The sequence below is a fragment of the Rhinolophus hipposideros genome, assembly GCF_964194185.1.
Source record: "Rhinolophus hipposideros genome assembly, chromosome: 4".
Classification (NCBI taxonomy): Eukaryota; Metazoa; Chordata; class Mammalia; order Chiroptera; family Rhinolophidae; genus Rhinolophus; species Rhinolophus hipposideros.
This window is the reverse complement of record NC_138050.1, coordinates 54810673-54827055: the sequence shown is the minus strand read 5'-3', so window position 1 is coordinate 54827055 and position 16383 is coordinate 54810673. Positions and strand designations below refer to the sequence as shown.

General features: G+C 38.7%; 1 protein-coding gene across 5 annotated transcripts in view; it reads left to right on the top strand.

Moving 5' to 3' along the window:
* MYO16 (myosin XVI) overlaps positions 1 to 16383 on the top strand; it is a 562776-nt gene that overhangs the window by 318798 nt on the left and 227595 nt on the right. The window lies entirely within an intron of this gene.

Here is a 16383-nt window from a genome sequence, read left to right as displayed (position 1 = left end):
TTACTTTGCCAAAATCGGTCTACACGGATCACTATTAGCAAAAAGGCGCCTATGTATCCAATAAAGCCAAATCCTGCATTTGCTGACATTTAGGGCGATTGTGTCTTCAGTATGGGGACACAATCCCCATACTTGAATTTCGTAAAAATTCAATGATAAATGTGTGTAAACTGCTAAGAGCTGTTTTCAAACTGCACGCACACAAGTTAGGGACCTTCCTCTGGCTGGCTGGACAACTTGGGAAAATCGCATGTACTCTCTGCTTCCCTTTGCTCATTCGTGAAGCAGAGCCAACCTCAGAGCACCATCGTGAAGACCCTGTGGGCTGCGACGTGAGCCCTTAGAGAAGCACCAGCCCTAGTAAATGCTGTAGAAAGACCAGCTAATGTAGCTGATTATTATTGTGGAAGGCTCTTTCCCACTGAAGCCATGTGAGAAGAACTGACATAATAATTGTTAGTGCAAAAGGTTATAGTTCACATAGAAGAACTGGATCTTGAGCAGCCTTTCTCCCAGTTTCTGCGTCCGCCTCAGTGCAGCTCTGCCCAGGGCTGCACTTCTGTTGGGTACAGAGTCTGGACTTGGGTTCTCATGTTACTGTGAGGAGTTGATTATTTCAATTTTTAAAAATTTGCTTGGACCTTTTGATGAAAGTCATTGTAGCCTTTTTGAAGAAACAAGGGAGACTGAGAGTAGATATGGAAAGAACGGTGGCCCAGGACATGGGCTGCAGCTGGTGTTGACAAGTCTCAGACTGGTCTCTCAGCAGCCCCATGGCTTAGCCTCTCTGCTCTTCTCCTAGCAGCACAAGAACTGAGTGTCACATTACTGAGATACAAAACAGAGTACAACCTAAGGCAGAACTTGAACACTTCTGGAAATCTTCCAGTTTCACATTTTCCACAGGGCAAAAAAGAAAAAAAAAAAAAATCAATGCAAATACTCTGTCTATCTGTACCAGCTAGAGTAGAAAAAATAATACAGATTTTTGTTTAAGTCTAAAAACCTGCACTTACTTAATCACAAGAGATGATGACCTCGATAAGATTCTGGAATGCATGATTTGTCACCAATCATCTGTCTCTTCAAGTGGATTCTATTAGGTTCGGATCAGACATGCATTGTGTATATTTCAGGGTGGGTTTTGAAACTGATAACATCGTGTGCATATTTATGTGGAATCTTGATAAAACGCATGTGTCTATGTGTGTGCACACAACTCTGAAATTACATTTCACGCAGTTATAAGAATGAGCACTTTGAAAGTAATTCTGTTTATTCTTATAAATCCACAGCCAAAATCTGAAAACATGTGGGCAATATAATTAAAATCATAAGCAACATTTTTTCAGTACTGAGTTTATGAAGGGAGCTAAGAACTTGACAAATATCTCACTTCATCCACAGCCCCGCCTGACACCAGGTCGGGTTGAGTGAATCACACACAGTCACCATTCTAGGAGTGCAGGGGCTGCGGCTTTGTCCTGACCTTTCTGAAACACATCACAGTACCCCTTTTAAGCCCTGACTTCCAAATAACAGGTGAAAGACTTTGTGGACATATTCGAAAAGAAGCCACAGAAGGACTGCCGCACCCAAGAAAGAGTCCCTAACATATAAGGAGAGGCTGACATCCCTGAGGGCAAAGCTTACAGTTGCTCATCTTGTGTCCTGGTATTCGGTGTCCTGCTGGGAGGGTGCTGGTTCACTACAGCATGACCGGAAATTCAGACACAGGAAGGGTAAAGAGTCACAGGAACTGGCAACACAGTGAAGACAGTGTGGCTAAATGGTTACTGTTGCTCGCGGACTCTGATTCTAGGAGAATTATTTTAAAGGAAGAGAGTCTATTGCAGCTAATGCTGGGGATTGAGCCAGGGAGGGCTCTGGATTAGGCAGATTGCTGAAGGTCATTGGGTCTCATTCCCAGCACTACCCTGCCTAGGCAGTGAGGATGGAGGAAGAGAGAGAAACTTGACCTCTGGCCAGTCTGAGTAGACCCACCTCTCCTGTGCCCTCAGCCTCCCTGCTTTAACTTCCCCAAATATGTCTGTATTCTGCCCACAAGACTTTTGCCTGCAAACATTCCTTCACCCTCTGCTTTCTGAATTCTTGCTCTTTCTTGCAGATTCAGATTTCTCAGAATTCGAGCCGAGCATTTCCGGCTCCTTTGTTTTTGGCTTGTTTATGGGATTCTGCCATGCCAGCACTTCCTGTGAACCTTATCATTAAGAACGTGCAGGGCCTTTATGTTTGTCGTGAATTCTTTCTAAGCCAGACCTTCCCCAGCCAGCATTCGTAGACTATGATTTCAGAATCTAGGTCTGGGCATTGATGCGTAAGCTGTGGCATTTCATTTTGTTAGCTTTGTCTGTTCTCACCCTGGCGTCTCTTTTATTATTAAACTCTCAGCTCCATGAAGCCTCCTCACAAACCTCAGAGGATGCGAAGAATTCTCCCATCTTCAACTTTCAGTTTAAGACCTTGGGTGCCTCCAGTCATTAGCTTATTAAAACATTTGAGTGTGGAGCTAATACATAAAACAAATCTTCATCTGAAGATGTGTTTATGGCCCCATAAGCACTTGGACGGCAAACAGAAATCTCTAACTGAACATGTCCCAGTCTGAACTTTTGGAACTCTTGATGAGCCCACCCCACCCAAACCTGCTCCATATGCTGCTGGCAACTCTAGGCTTCCAGTCGCCCAGACCAAAATTCCCTAGATTGTCATTGATGCCTTTCTTTTCATAACCACAGGCAATCCATAAAGCTGGTTCTACTTCTCACTCTCTCCACTGCTGCCACCCTTGGGTGACTCACCCATATGCCTTGCTAGGATGATGGCAGTCATCTTCACAGCTCATCCATGTTACCATAAGGAACCAATCCACAGTGCACAGTCAATAGTCAGAATGATTCTTTGGAGCACTCTTCTGCTTACCCTGCCATATTTCCTTATTTTCCTGAGGGCAGCAACCCACCAATGGCCTCCACCAAAGGCTCTGTCTGAACTGGTCCTTCTCAGTGCTGATCTTTCTTCCGGTCTCCCTGTGGCTCCCTGCCTGGCCACTGTGACCTTCATATCGTGCGTTGAGGACACCAGGCACATTCCCAGCCTAGTTTTGCTCTTGCTGGTCCCTCTTCCCAGTATACTCTTCTTCTTGATTCCACATTGATGAACTTCCTTACCTTTTCAAGACTTCTCTCACATCTCCCCATCTCACTGAGCCCGGAAGAGAACTGTGACCTGAACCCCGAGCCCTGTACTCCCAAGCCCTCTTAGCATGCTCTGCTTGCTTTTGTCCATAGCACTCAGCACCTTAACACACTCTATAATTTACTCCCATATGATACCTTCTGTGCCTTGATTGCCCCCTAAGGGAGCAGAAGCTCCATGTGCCTTGTCTTTCCTTCTCCATGGGAATGGAAGCTCCATGAGGGCACTGGGTATTTGTGTGAATCATTGTTGAACTGAAAGTGGCCACAATAGTTCCTCTCACAGGTTAGGTTCTGAATAAATATGTGTTGACTGTGGAATAGATGAAATCCGTTTAACCGAAATCATTAAGAATGTCTTATTCTTATCTGCCAAAATATTGTTTTTGCTCAAGATTTAAAGAACAAAATTTTTAAAGCAAGGTCATTATTTTTTCTGTTTGGGTTATTATTTGCCTTAACCTGGGGCTTTCCAGCACTATTCCTGAGGGTGTTTATCTTCAGACTTTGTTAGTTTTGTCTGTTTTGACACTGACATCTCTTTTGCTACTGAACTTTTTCAGCTATATGAAGCGTCCATACAGAATTTTAGGGAAAGCAAAGGGTTTCTGCTGTCTTCCACCATCAGTTTAAGGCCATAGAGTCAAAAAAGTATAGATGATGTAATACAGAATTGTACACCTGAAATTATGTAATTTCATTAACAACTGTCACCCCAATAAATTAAAAAATATATATATACCCAATCTCTATGTTTATATACTTTAAAAATCCATTTGGATAGGATGCTTGGTTCCATCAGTCTGCCCAGCTGGGCACTACAGATAAGATGCATAAAGTATTATGAGATTTCACAGACATGTAAATAGAATCTAAGATCCTGTAAGCTAGTGAAGTTGTCTCCTCCCTCGAGGGGCTCTTTCCAGTTACACAAATCTAAACAGAGCTCAAAAACCACAGCAGAAAACAGTCCACATGTTTCTGAGTCATGAGAAAAGTCATTAATTGTGCCTCTACGCACTCTCCTGCAAATACCTTCCTCTGAGCAAATACAAAGTGCTGTGTGATCATTACTAATAAAGTGCTTCAAAGAGTCACTCTCACCCCCTGTGGTCTGAAGGGTCGATGATGCTTGAACTTCAATAGGAAGAAATTTTCATTATTCAAGTCAGTTGTATCTTACGGAAATCACTTAGAATCAGATTGAATAGTGTGATATTCCCAAACTTTCTTCACTTATCGATTTGTAAATGCTTCATTTTTCCATGACCTTCAAGCTCTGTATCGCAGAGGTCAGTCATTTCCTTGTCTCATGGAAGAAGTCAGTGAGAGCTGTATCGGTGCTTATAGGTAGGTTCTCTTCAGCAACATGGCATGGCATGCTAACACTCTTCGATTGTGCTCCTTCTGCTACATGAAAGCTAGTGGGTTTTGTTTAGCACCTAAAGTCCATTTTCATTGGTTTGTCACACTCTGAGGTATTCAGCTTAACTTTTTTATGTTATTTCATACCAGCCCATTAATGATTTCTGCATTTCATTGTTCTGAAAGTGACATCCCTTTCATTATTTCTTGGTGTTTAAGAACGGTGTTTTGAGCCTTGGTGTTTAAGAAGGTATTTAAGAAAGGTATTCTGAGCCTACAAAAGGTCCATACGTGGCTTTCCAGGAAAGGGGTTTGAGTTCATTGATTTCTGTGTTCTCCTGTCATTGTGTTGTTCAGAATTAAGTAAACAGCATTGTTTTACACATTTTACTGAGCCTCAGCTACGGGCATTCCAGAGTTTAAGGACGTTCGACCAACAATGAATGAGGTGTCGTTGATCCTGAAATGGTAGCACTCTTGCTAGTACCAGCTTTTCTATGGTTTCTTTTAAGACATTTGACTCACCTTTAAAACAATGAAATACTTACAGTGCATTTGTTTTAAGAAATAACAATGGAGTAAAGGGAAGAGTAAGGGAGAGATGAACCAGGGTTAAGCCGTTCGCTAGCTGTGTGATCCTGGATTGTTCTGTATCTCGCTTTGAACCCTGTCTTTTATTTATAGATAAAGGTAATATTAATGATCTTGAATGGTTGTTGGTGGGATCAGAGATAGGGTAAATATAAGATGACATATATGAGAATAATGAAAATGGCAGTAGAATTGTAATTGTCAGTTTCTAATCATTTTGTGGTGATCATTTGATTCTGTCCCCCCAAAACCTAGTTCTACCACCAAGTCTTCCCTGCCTCACCAAATAGCACCTCGACTTATACCAAAACCTGAAATATTCTTAACTCTCCTTCCCTCTCATACCAGTCCATTGGCAAGTCCTGTTGGCTATGCCTCCTACATACGCGTATACAACAAACCTGGCTACCTCTCCACGTGTCCCTGCTCCAGTCCTGGGTTTGGCTACTATCATCTCTTACCTGAAATTCCTCCAGGCTTACTTTGGGCTTCTTACTACCAACTGGCTCCCACTAAGATCCCTACCCTGCTTTTCAGTAAAGATGTTCTTTTTAAAGTTGAAGTCAGTTCCTGTCACTATCCACTCTCCTTGAAATCCCCAGCGTCTTCCCTTGAGAACAGAACAGACTTCAATCTCTTGGCTTTGTTCTTGGGCTTCTGGTCCATTCTGTGTCACTGTCATGGGGCTGCCACCTTGCTCTGACGCCCACCACTCTGAGCCAGCTGCTCAATGGCTCATCCCCCACTCCTTCTTATCACTCAGGCCTCAGCTGAGGCATCATGTGCTCACAAAGCTCTTGCAAAATGAAATGGGCTGAGGGGTTCGGACAGCATACTGAGCAGAGAAGGGAGGAGTCTGGGAGACCAGCTGTCAAAGAGGCTATGGGCAGCCAGTCCAAGGAGACACAAATCTTCACTTGTCTTTCTCTCACCGATTCAAGAGTAGGTATTATCTACTATCCTAAGCACAATACCTTTTCTGAGGATGCAAAAATAAGAGATGGGTACTGCTCTGAAGTGGCTCAAAGTGTTCAAAATCTAAGCAATCCGCATGTAGCCATCAACATTACTACGTGAGAAATGTCCCAAACATCTGACTGCGAGGTTCCAGGGGCACTTGAGCTGCTTTGTGCCCAGGCTGTGGGAGAAGAGTGAATCAGGGGCTGTGAGCAGAGAGGTGGACACGGTATGACTGTAAAGGGTGAAGTCACAGGGAATGGAGAGAGGCAGAGGCACTGGCTGAGTCTAAAGGTCCATAGGGACAGGAGGGCATGCATGGAACAAGTATCCAGAAACCAATGGCCATACGGAAAAGAAACAGGAGTGGTGTTTTCTAATGTGAGTTCGGGAGAGAAATAAGAACAGTGCCACAAATGAATGCTCCCCAATGGCGGGCTCATTCCAGACACACTCTTTCTTTACCTGAAGAATACATCCTTCACAGTGACAAATGCTAATAAATTGTGTTCAGCTCAGTTAGTCAGTATGCCTTTTGAACTGCAGGTGCTAAATGATACTATAAGCATATAACATACTGTAGAGATAACTTATTTCACATTATAGTTCTGTTTAGTTTACAGGCATTGTGTCACAGGCTAAGAATACCAAGATGTAAAATAACCTGTGGCTGAATTTCCGGAGTCTTAGTGGAAAAAAGGCCCATAAATAGCCCTTAAGGGTGTGATATGACAAATGACAGCCATCTGTGAACCTCAGCCAAGAAACACATCTTAGACGCATGATACCTTAGTGATCAGAGGAGTAAGTGTTCACCAAACAAAGAGAATGTCCCAGGTGGAGATGTAACACAACAAAAGGACACTTAGAGAAAATGAGTGTGTCGTGCCCAAATACCAATGATTGTCCCAAGTGAGGAGGTACTAAATAATGAATTATATTTGCACTTTAGTGTCTCTTTCCCTTATGCCTTCCTCCACACAACAACAAGAATCATCTTTCTAAATTAGTGATTTCCAGCATCCTTTGGGGATGTTAAACCTATCGGTGCCAGCCGCTTCCCGGAGATACTGGTGTTAGTAGTCTAGGGCGGGACCCGGGCCTTGGGACTCGCCACCATGCGATCCCAATGTGCTCCAATGAGAACCACAGTCTCAGGTCAATCGGGTGCTGTGGTTCTGCAGGTGCCATCTTTCCAGAGGTTCCCTGGGGAACTCACATACAATTTCAGCTTATGCAATTGACTCTCAAATAAGACCTTCTGACCTGGAAATGTATTTCTATTTTACGAGCTTTTAGAAACTTTGCCAGTTTTCCTTTGTGACAAGGTAAAGTCAGGCAGTACAAATATTCTGCTGTGCGGGAACGTACCTAAGGCATGGACATGAGATTTCCCTGCCCCCCATGACTAGCACATCACAGAAATTTAAACCAGCAACTGAGTTTTCACAATGCAGAGGTGGGCTTTCCTGCCATCTCCACTGATAAGGAAATCTACAGAATGCAGAGATATAAGCTCTAGAACGTTTGAAGCGAAGACGGCAGTCAGGCACGGAGCGTGAATGCACGCTCATAGCTGAGATATCTCTCACTCCACCACATTGATTTCTGCCGACACATTTTCAGTCAAGTGGCCCAAAATTGTTCAGGAAGGGCTCTGTTTCAACTCTATGAGATGTCTAGAACTTTCTGTCTTCCCAAGTCTCTCATTTTAGAAATCCCTGCTGCAATTTTCTGGCCCATTTCTGCTCGGTTCAGTGTTCAGCAGCGACTCTTCCAAACAGGCATCTGTGTACTTCCCTTCCTGGCTTTCTTCTTTCTCCAGTCTCAGAGGAGAGGAATGCCAAGGATAGATGGATGGGAGAAGCCTGAAAAAGAGGAAACACAGATGAATTCCTGAGGTCTTCAGGAAAATGAAATGAGGAGAGCATGGAACCAGCTTAGAAATGAGGAAGATTCTGAGAATGAAGGACAGGAAGGCTTATTATGCAAGTGTCAAACATCTCATCCTATATCAATACATGCATTAATATAGTTACTAATAATGTTCTATCAGTATAGAATTGTATCAGATATAGTGTACTATATATCATCATTTTCCATATAAATGTTATATAAAATGTATATTAGTACATATAATACATATTATATGTAACAGTATGGATATTAATATACATAGTTCCATATGTTTTATATCTGAGCAGCAATGTGTCACTCATCTAGAAATACGGGAATTTTTGCATTTGGATAAGTCATGTTGAGTAGATGTTAACATAGAAGAATGACTTATGATGCATATAAAAAGCTAAACATATGAATATTTGAAAGGAAAATGGAGAAGGTTGTTAGGTAAAAGGAGTGTATGTGGACAAATTGCGTAGATTTAAAAGTTATGTGAGGAATCACACAAATACGTAGCAGTACTGTAAAATTAAAATTCATAGAAAAGAAATGGGCCTAAACGTATGTTTACTTTTGAATTTAAATTGCCTAAAGTAAAATAATGAAGAAAGGTATATTAGGCAAGCAAATTATAGCTTTTCTTATCGATCCCATATTTCCGACACTTATGATATACTTCTTTAAAAACTGAGCATATCTTAGGCCATAAAGTTCTATAAATTAGCAAATTCAGAAATTCTACAGGGTATATCCTCTGTTCATAATGTAATAAAATTATAACAATACGGAAATAAAGGCAAACAAATAAAAATCACTAGAAACTAAATATTGATCATTGACAACATGGAGAAAGAGTATAACCACATATGCACATTTATTTAGTGACAATAAATCCGATTCTTTTGCACAAATCTGAAATTGACTCTAAAAGAAATGAGAAATCAAATTAGATGAATAGCCACAGAGGGAACCTAAACTGTTTCCATCCACAAAAGGAGCCATGCCCGGGAAATTCCTAAGCATATACTTTCAAATCTTCAAAGAACAGAGAATTCTTTAAATCATTGAAGCAATTAAAGCATGAAGAAAATCCTTTGTGCCTTTTTCAGAAGGCAGAATATACAGAAGAGAAAGCTCAGAGTTCCAATATTCATGTGAGAAGATGCATATTCTCACCAGTAACCAAGGAGATGCAAATTGAAAAAATAGTTAGATACCATTTCACAATGAAAACATTGACAACAATAACAAAATCAGATAATAGGAAGAGCTTGGCACTCTTACATATTCTTGATGAGAGTTTAAATTAGTACAATCAACTTGAAGAACAATTGGGCCATATTTGGTAAAGGTGGACATGTGCATAACATCTCATAGGTCGATGTTACTCCACAAGGGACTGACTGTTCACAATGTCTGGACACATGTTTGGTCTTCACAACTTGGGGATGGCGGTGCTGCTGACATCTAGTGAGCAGAGGCAGAGGGTACTGTCAAATGCCCTGCATGCACAGGATGGCCCCACAGCAAAGGATTATCAGGCCGCAAATGTCAGCATTCCTAAGGTTGAGAAACTGGCTTAGAAAAACCCACACACGTGCATTAAAAAAAAAAAATGTACATGGTCTTCACTGACATATTCTTCAAATGTGCAAATAAATGGAAAAGAAAATAAATGACCATATTTAGGAAAATGAGTAAATCAGACTGGAGTGGTGGTAGAGTATTTTAAAACTATTTAATGAACCTAAACTGTAGCTGTTAAGAACAGCTTTTATAAAGCTAAAGTTAAGAAAGCAACTTGCTGAATGATGTATACAATAGAAATAACATTTATGTAATTTTAAGTGAACATAATAACATTATGTACTTGATAGGTACTTATACGTAATTCAAACTAAAAAGTAGACTGAAAGGATAGATGCAAAATTGATCATAATAATTTCATCTGATAAGGAAGAAAGAGAATGTGGAGATGGAGGTGTTAATTTTATCTGTGAAATTTACTTGTAAAGAAATAAAGATCTGAAGTAAACGTGTTGCTATTTTCAGGTTGTTGGACATTGATATCTTGGCTCTCTGTATGTTAATCTTTTAAAACTAAACTTTCTTGACTGTAAATTTTTCAAAAATTAAAAATTTATCATATCTGTGCTCTTAACACATCAAAAGATATACCAATAAAATAAAAAATAGACAATTATCTGACTTATAGATATAGAGGCATAAATAAAACATTAGCAAATAGAATCTAGCAGTCCATTAAAAGATACTTAATGATCAATATTAGGAAATTTAAATATTAGTATACATCACATAAATAAGTAAAAAGAGAAAAATCAATTGACCATTTCAAAAGGTGCCAAAAGACAAAACAGTCAACTCCCAAATCTTTTTTTGAAATTAGAATAAAAGGAGTTTTTCACAAGAAAAAACTGTTTATCTTAAATCCTATGTAGACATCAGATTTAATTGTAAAATAGATCCAGGCCCTTTTTAGCCTTTATCCTAAAGTTGTAATCATTGTGATAACAGAAGACTATAAAAAGGAATAAACATTATCAAGATGGGTAAGACAAAATGACCATTATTTATAAATAATAAGACTATCCACCTAAAAAATCCAATAAATGAATGGTAAAGTATTTTCTCTAATAATGTATTTCAGTAAAGTTTTGAGTTCAAAACAAACATATGCAAAAATAAAAGGATCACATATATACCAGCCATATTTATCCATCTCTCTGTCTTTCCTGACCAACCTAATTTCCTACCAGTTCCCAACAAGTTTTCAGTTTTCTAGGAGCAGCACACCTCTTGAATGTGATCAAACTGTGTTCAGGGAATGAATGAGTAAATGAAGGAATGCCTTCATGCTCTTTTGCATGGATTCTCCTCCTACCATGTTTCCCCCAAAATAAGACCAGGTCTTATATTAATTTTTGCTCCAAAAGACGCATTAGGGCTTATGTTAGGGGATGTCATCCCGAAAAATCATGCTAGGGCTTATTTTCCTGTTAGGTCTTATTTTCGGGGAAAACAATAATAGAAAACATTTTCATTCTAAAATTCATCTTGAGTACCTCTGTCTTTTGAAGTTTTTCCAGACTCCTTTCTCTTTCCTCTGTAGTCACAAGTAGTCCCTCCATTTTTTGAAATCCAGTACATTTTGTGTATATCTTTACTGTGAAATTCATCTTGTGTTATATATTATTTGTTTACATTGCTATCTTTCACCAAAAAGCAAGTATCCTAAGACTTGAGACCATGTCTTAATCACCTTTATGCCCTGGCACCATCATTGACAAAGAAGAGGTGTGCAATGAAATGGATGAAAAAATAAACATTGTTACATTTGTACGTGTGTATAGATTTCTAGTTTTGGTGCAATGATTCTAGACATAAATTTTATTTTATTTATTCTGTTTGAAACTTTGATTTGCAAATCATCAGATGTATTTATTTTACCAAGTTTGAAAAAATATTGGCCTTTATCCCTGTGAATGTTCCCTTTTTCTAATTTTTTTTCTTGTCTCTTCTCCTGGAACTCCTTTTAGACGCATGCTGTTCTCTCTCATTCTATTTTTCCTCCCATAATTTCTCTTTTATATTTTCCATCCCTGCGTCTCTCTGGGCTTCATTCTCGGTAATTTCTGCAGTGCATTCTTGTAGTTGACTAATCTATTTTTGAGCAGTGATTAATGTGATGTTCAACTTATACAGTGCATTTTAATTCCAATGGCTTTTCTCTGTAAGAATTCTTTTTTTCTTTTTTCAAATCTGATTTTCTTAAATATTGTTTCTTTTCTCATATTACCAGTTCTTTTAGTTGTTTTAAACATGCTTGTTATAGCATCTATAATCAATTTATAACCAATATTATTGGAAGTTCTCGAGCTTCTGTTGCTGTTTATTATGTCTGCTGACAGGGAGGATTGTTTCTCCCAGTGTCTGTCATTCAGGGTGTGACTTGGTGTGGAGACCAGGTTGGAAGAATACTGTGTGGCCAGGATTGAGGGTCACCCTTTTAGAGATGCTGTCCTTTTGCTCTGATCAAATGCTCCAGGAGTGTTAGAAGACTGGGGCCACTTTTATGTTAATTGTTTAGTTAAAATGTCCTAAGTGCATGTGCAGTCTAAGTTTAAATTCCTAAAACTAGAGAGGGCTGGCTGTGATTATGCTTTCTCTGAGGGGAGACATTTGGCCACCCAAAATCCATCCAGAAAAGTTTCCTTGTTGCCTGTCTGTATCTGTGGGCAGATGTTATGATACCCCTCCCACTGAGGCACTGGCCTGTTGAGTGTATGGCTTTATGTAACTTCTAGGGCCTGTAACGTATTCCCCTCCCCATCTGGACCTTCCTCTTGGTTTCTAGAACAAGCCAAAGTGCCCATAAACCATGAGGTTTAGGTTGCAGTCCCCTCTGGTGGTCCAGGGACTGTTTCCTGCTTAGTGTGATGTCAGCTTGTCCTTTGAGAGCAGGTTTTCATGATCCACGTCATCCCAGATGTGTAATAAGCAAGGGGTTCTTTGCTAATGATACATTTCCTGTTTGAAGAAATGAAGAGACTCTTTTTCTTCACTATCACTACATAGTGAATAGTGACTTTAGATTAAGGTATATGGGCTCCCTATCTGTGTAGAATAGATCATACTGATGTGTGTGTATGCAGGTCTGCATGCCTGTGTGTGATTGATTGTAAGCATCTTTACATCCACCCAGGAAATGGATGCTCCTACATTTGATTACAGCTAGGTATTTTGACAACTTCTAAACACTTATGTACTTATTTTGGAGTTATTGTTAGAGATAACTAATTCAGAGCTTTAGCTTTTAGATTGAGTAATCTAACACTTTTATCTGAAATGAGGTACTAGAGAGATCAACAGAAGGCACTGGGTGGCATTACATACAGTGATGTCATGCTATTGTTGATGGTCTATTGGGCCATGTATAATATAATGTGTGTGTGTGAGTGTTTGTGTGATAACCAGGTACAGAACACACTGTCCTAGGCATGCTGAAATATCGCACCTGTTTAAATGTTTCATGGTAAACAGAACATCATACAATGATGACTGTTTTTATTTCTCAGTTGTCTCTTACATCTAATGCATTAGTTTGGTAAAATAATCCACATGTTGTACCTATAAACCCTCATCATAAAACTGCTGCTTGCTGATAACCTTTGTAAAAAATAACAATTAATTAAAAAGAGACCCTAAACACTAGAAACAGCAGTGGACACTTACAAATGATTGAGGAATTAAAGTAACAAGATTCTGATATCACATTGAGTATATTGAGTGAATTCCCTTAAAATTGAGAGAAGGCATACCTTCACTTTATCACAAGAACTTCACATTGAGTGAATCCCTTAAAAATGAAATAAAACTCAGGTAGTTGGGCTTATGCTGCACAGTAGGCCACTTCTACTTATTTTTTATAAGAAGAATTACTTTTGTAAGTTCTTCTAAACGTGTGCCACGTCTCTGTCATGTTTCTGAGATGAATTGCCCTGGATCCTCAGGTGAACCATAGGCTGGACACGCTCAGAACACACAGCTTCCCAGGGAGAACAGGCTCTGGACAAAGCCTGCTCTTGGTGCTTGGTGAAATCTGAAGGAGTGGATCCATTTCAAGTAAGAAGAAGCCAGAAAGGAGAGTTCACTGGGAATAGGTGCAGGAGGGGGGACCTGGGGTTGTGCTGACAGTGAAACTCTACCCTCCACTTGTGTCCCTGCCTCCTCCCTCTTCAGAAAGTATCCTGAAGAGAAAGAGGATCCTACCAGACGTGAGAGAACCACCATGGAAAGAGTGTGCTACAAACCTGCATGAAGGAACCAGAAAAATAGACATTCATATTCATTTGCCCTTTTTCATTTTTAAAGAATGCTCCCCAAACATTGACTGAATTGGAAGAAATGCTTTGTCTTTTTGGATTGATATGCAATGCTCACTGAAACAATGAAAGTTCAAATTAATTTAAAATTAATATGTCATATTTTACTGCTTTGGGTACTACAAAAATATTCTCCTCCTTGTCTCAAAGCAAATTAATTAACTTTGAATTTTCTTAAACATCTAAGTCAATTTAATTATGCATACATACAATAATCTATTTTGTGGACAAATTGGCCCAAATATGATATGTTTTAAGTGTATAGTATACTCAATTCCACCCTTCCAAAGAATATCAGAGAGGTCAACAGGTCTGTATTTTATGGATAGTGCTTTTTTACCTCTTTGATTAGAGACTGGTTTTTTAAATCATTTATTCTTTCAAATAGTAACTCAATTGTTTCACTATTTTTTATTTGTCTTGCATAATATGATTATTACAATCACACTTCCTCTAAATATCTGCATTACTTGTAAGTTCACTTCCCTGAGACAAGGGATTTTTATAATGTTTGAAGAATCCCCAAGATTATAAAGCCTTTTAGACAATGTGCTGATGAGAGTAACCGCATTTACAGAATTGTTAACATTTTACTGCATTACTAATTGAAGGGCACATTTAGAGTTTCTGATTAAGCCAATTGTTGATTGAAACATGCACCAGTATTTCAGCATTAAAAAAAAAACCCTAAAACATTCACCTTTTTAAATAGTGGTTTACCCTCTTAGATTTAATAATTAAATAATCACTGCTATTATATAAGCATTCTGGGTAATACATAAGGTAATGTATTATATGTATATCTTGCTATCATGTCTTGACACTCCCCTGCTGACTTGCACATTGTGTCATCTCTGGACAAATACTGTGTCTCATTCATCTCTGAATCCCCAAGAATCACAATTCTTGGCACATGCAGACACGCAGTATTTTTATTTACTTGACTGAAACTTTTTTATCTTAAATTAGCAATTTATAATAACAGAAACATGGAACACTCTCTCTCACCAGTGTACAATTTGTTCAAGTCTGTCTCTTTATAAAGCTTCTTTTATTCACCAAAGCATCATAGACCTACTGCAGCATGGTTACCTCTATTAGGGCAATTTTCATAGTCTAAATTTTTATTTAAAATTTCAGCTATTAGTGAGTGAGTAATAAGAGGGTGGGAACCCTGCTTTATTCAGGCCTATGACCCCAGCAAGGAAGCATAATTGGTATTAAATTAAACATTTAGAGATAGAGTGAATAAATTGATGAATAAATGAAACTGTCTTATTTGCTGTGACGATAAGCATGTCCATCCAGTGAAAAAAATGACTATTCTAGCCCAAAAGAGGAAAAGTATGAAAACATTTTTATGAGTCCCCATTGTCCAAACATAAACACTGTATGTTTAGCACCCTGCACCAAGCAAATTAAATCATGGTTGATAAAATGTTGCCTTTAAATTTCTGCTTAAACTACAAGACTATTATTTACTAGGATCACATCATAATATAGAGTGGTTGTTGAAACGCAAAATAACTTAGTAACATGTCATTAAACCCTACAGCAATTTCCTGATCTAGATCATTATATAGATGTAGTAGGGTTGCTTAAATGCAATATCATCAACATTTTAAGTGTCCTGTATTATCGTTTTAAAATGGATTTTGTTGTCTCTTTAGCTAAAATGTGTGATTTCTTCCATGTAGTGGAGATTTTCAATTTCAGCAGGAAGAGATTTCCTGTCTGAAACTGGAGATTAGTGGGAAGTGAGAGGGCCATTCAGCGTAGTTGGTGTTAGCAAATCAGCTGATTAAGGTTCTAAGCCAGAGGAGTAAAACAAAGCACAACACATGATGCAATTTAATACTGGATGTTTTTCTTCTTTGTACTCTACCTTCCCTGGATTTCTTCTTTCTCCCGTTACCACATATAAAGTTCCTGTTTTCAGTAGTACTTGTGGTAGACACATTATTGGGGAGAGGAGATTTAAAAAGGAAAGAAAAGAAAGACCAGCTCACTTTATTCTTAAATAAAACTTTCTTAAGAATAGCATCTGTTTAGGTTAGAAAGGAAAATGGAAATAGGGCATGGACACTTTCTTTTCTTTCTTTTCTTCTCTTTTCCTTTTTTTTTTTTTTTTAATAACGATGACTATAGATTTTAACTTTACTTTAGTTCACTTGTATAATTCTTCCCTCCAACTTCCAGATTTTCTATCAAATGAGAAGTAAATCCCTACTAATTCTAACCTTCCTAATAATTCTGACCTTTCTAATTTTAGAAGCTTGTATTTTCATAAAAGTTGAGATTTCAGAGTTAACCATGAAGTGTTTGATTCTTTAAATACTGAAGTTATTAGAAACAGCAGATTTAGCTGAAAGAAGCTACTAGAGGGATTTGCATAATGTTCCAAGGATCCACAGTACCAAAAATGTATTTAAATTTATTTCTAAGGA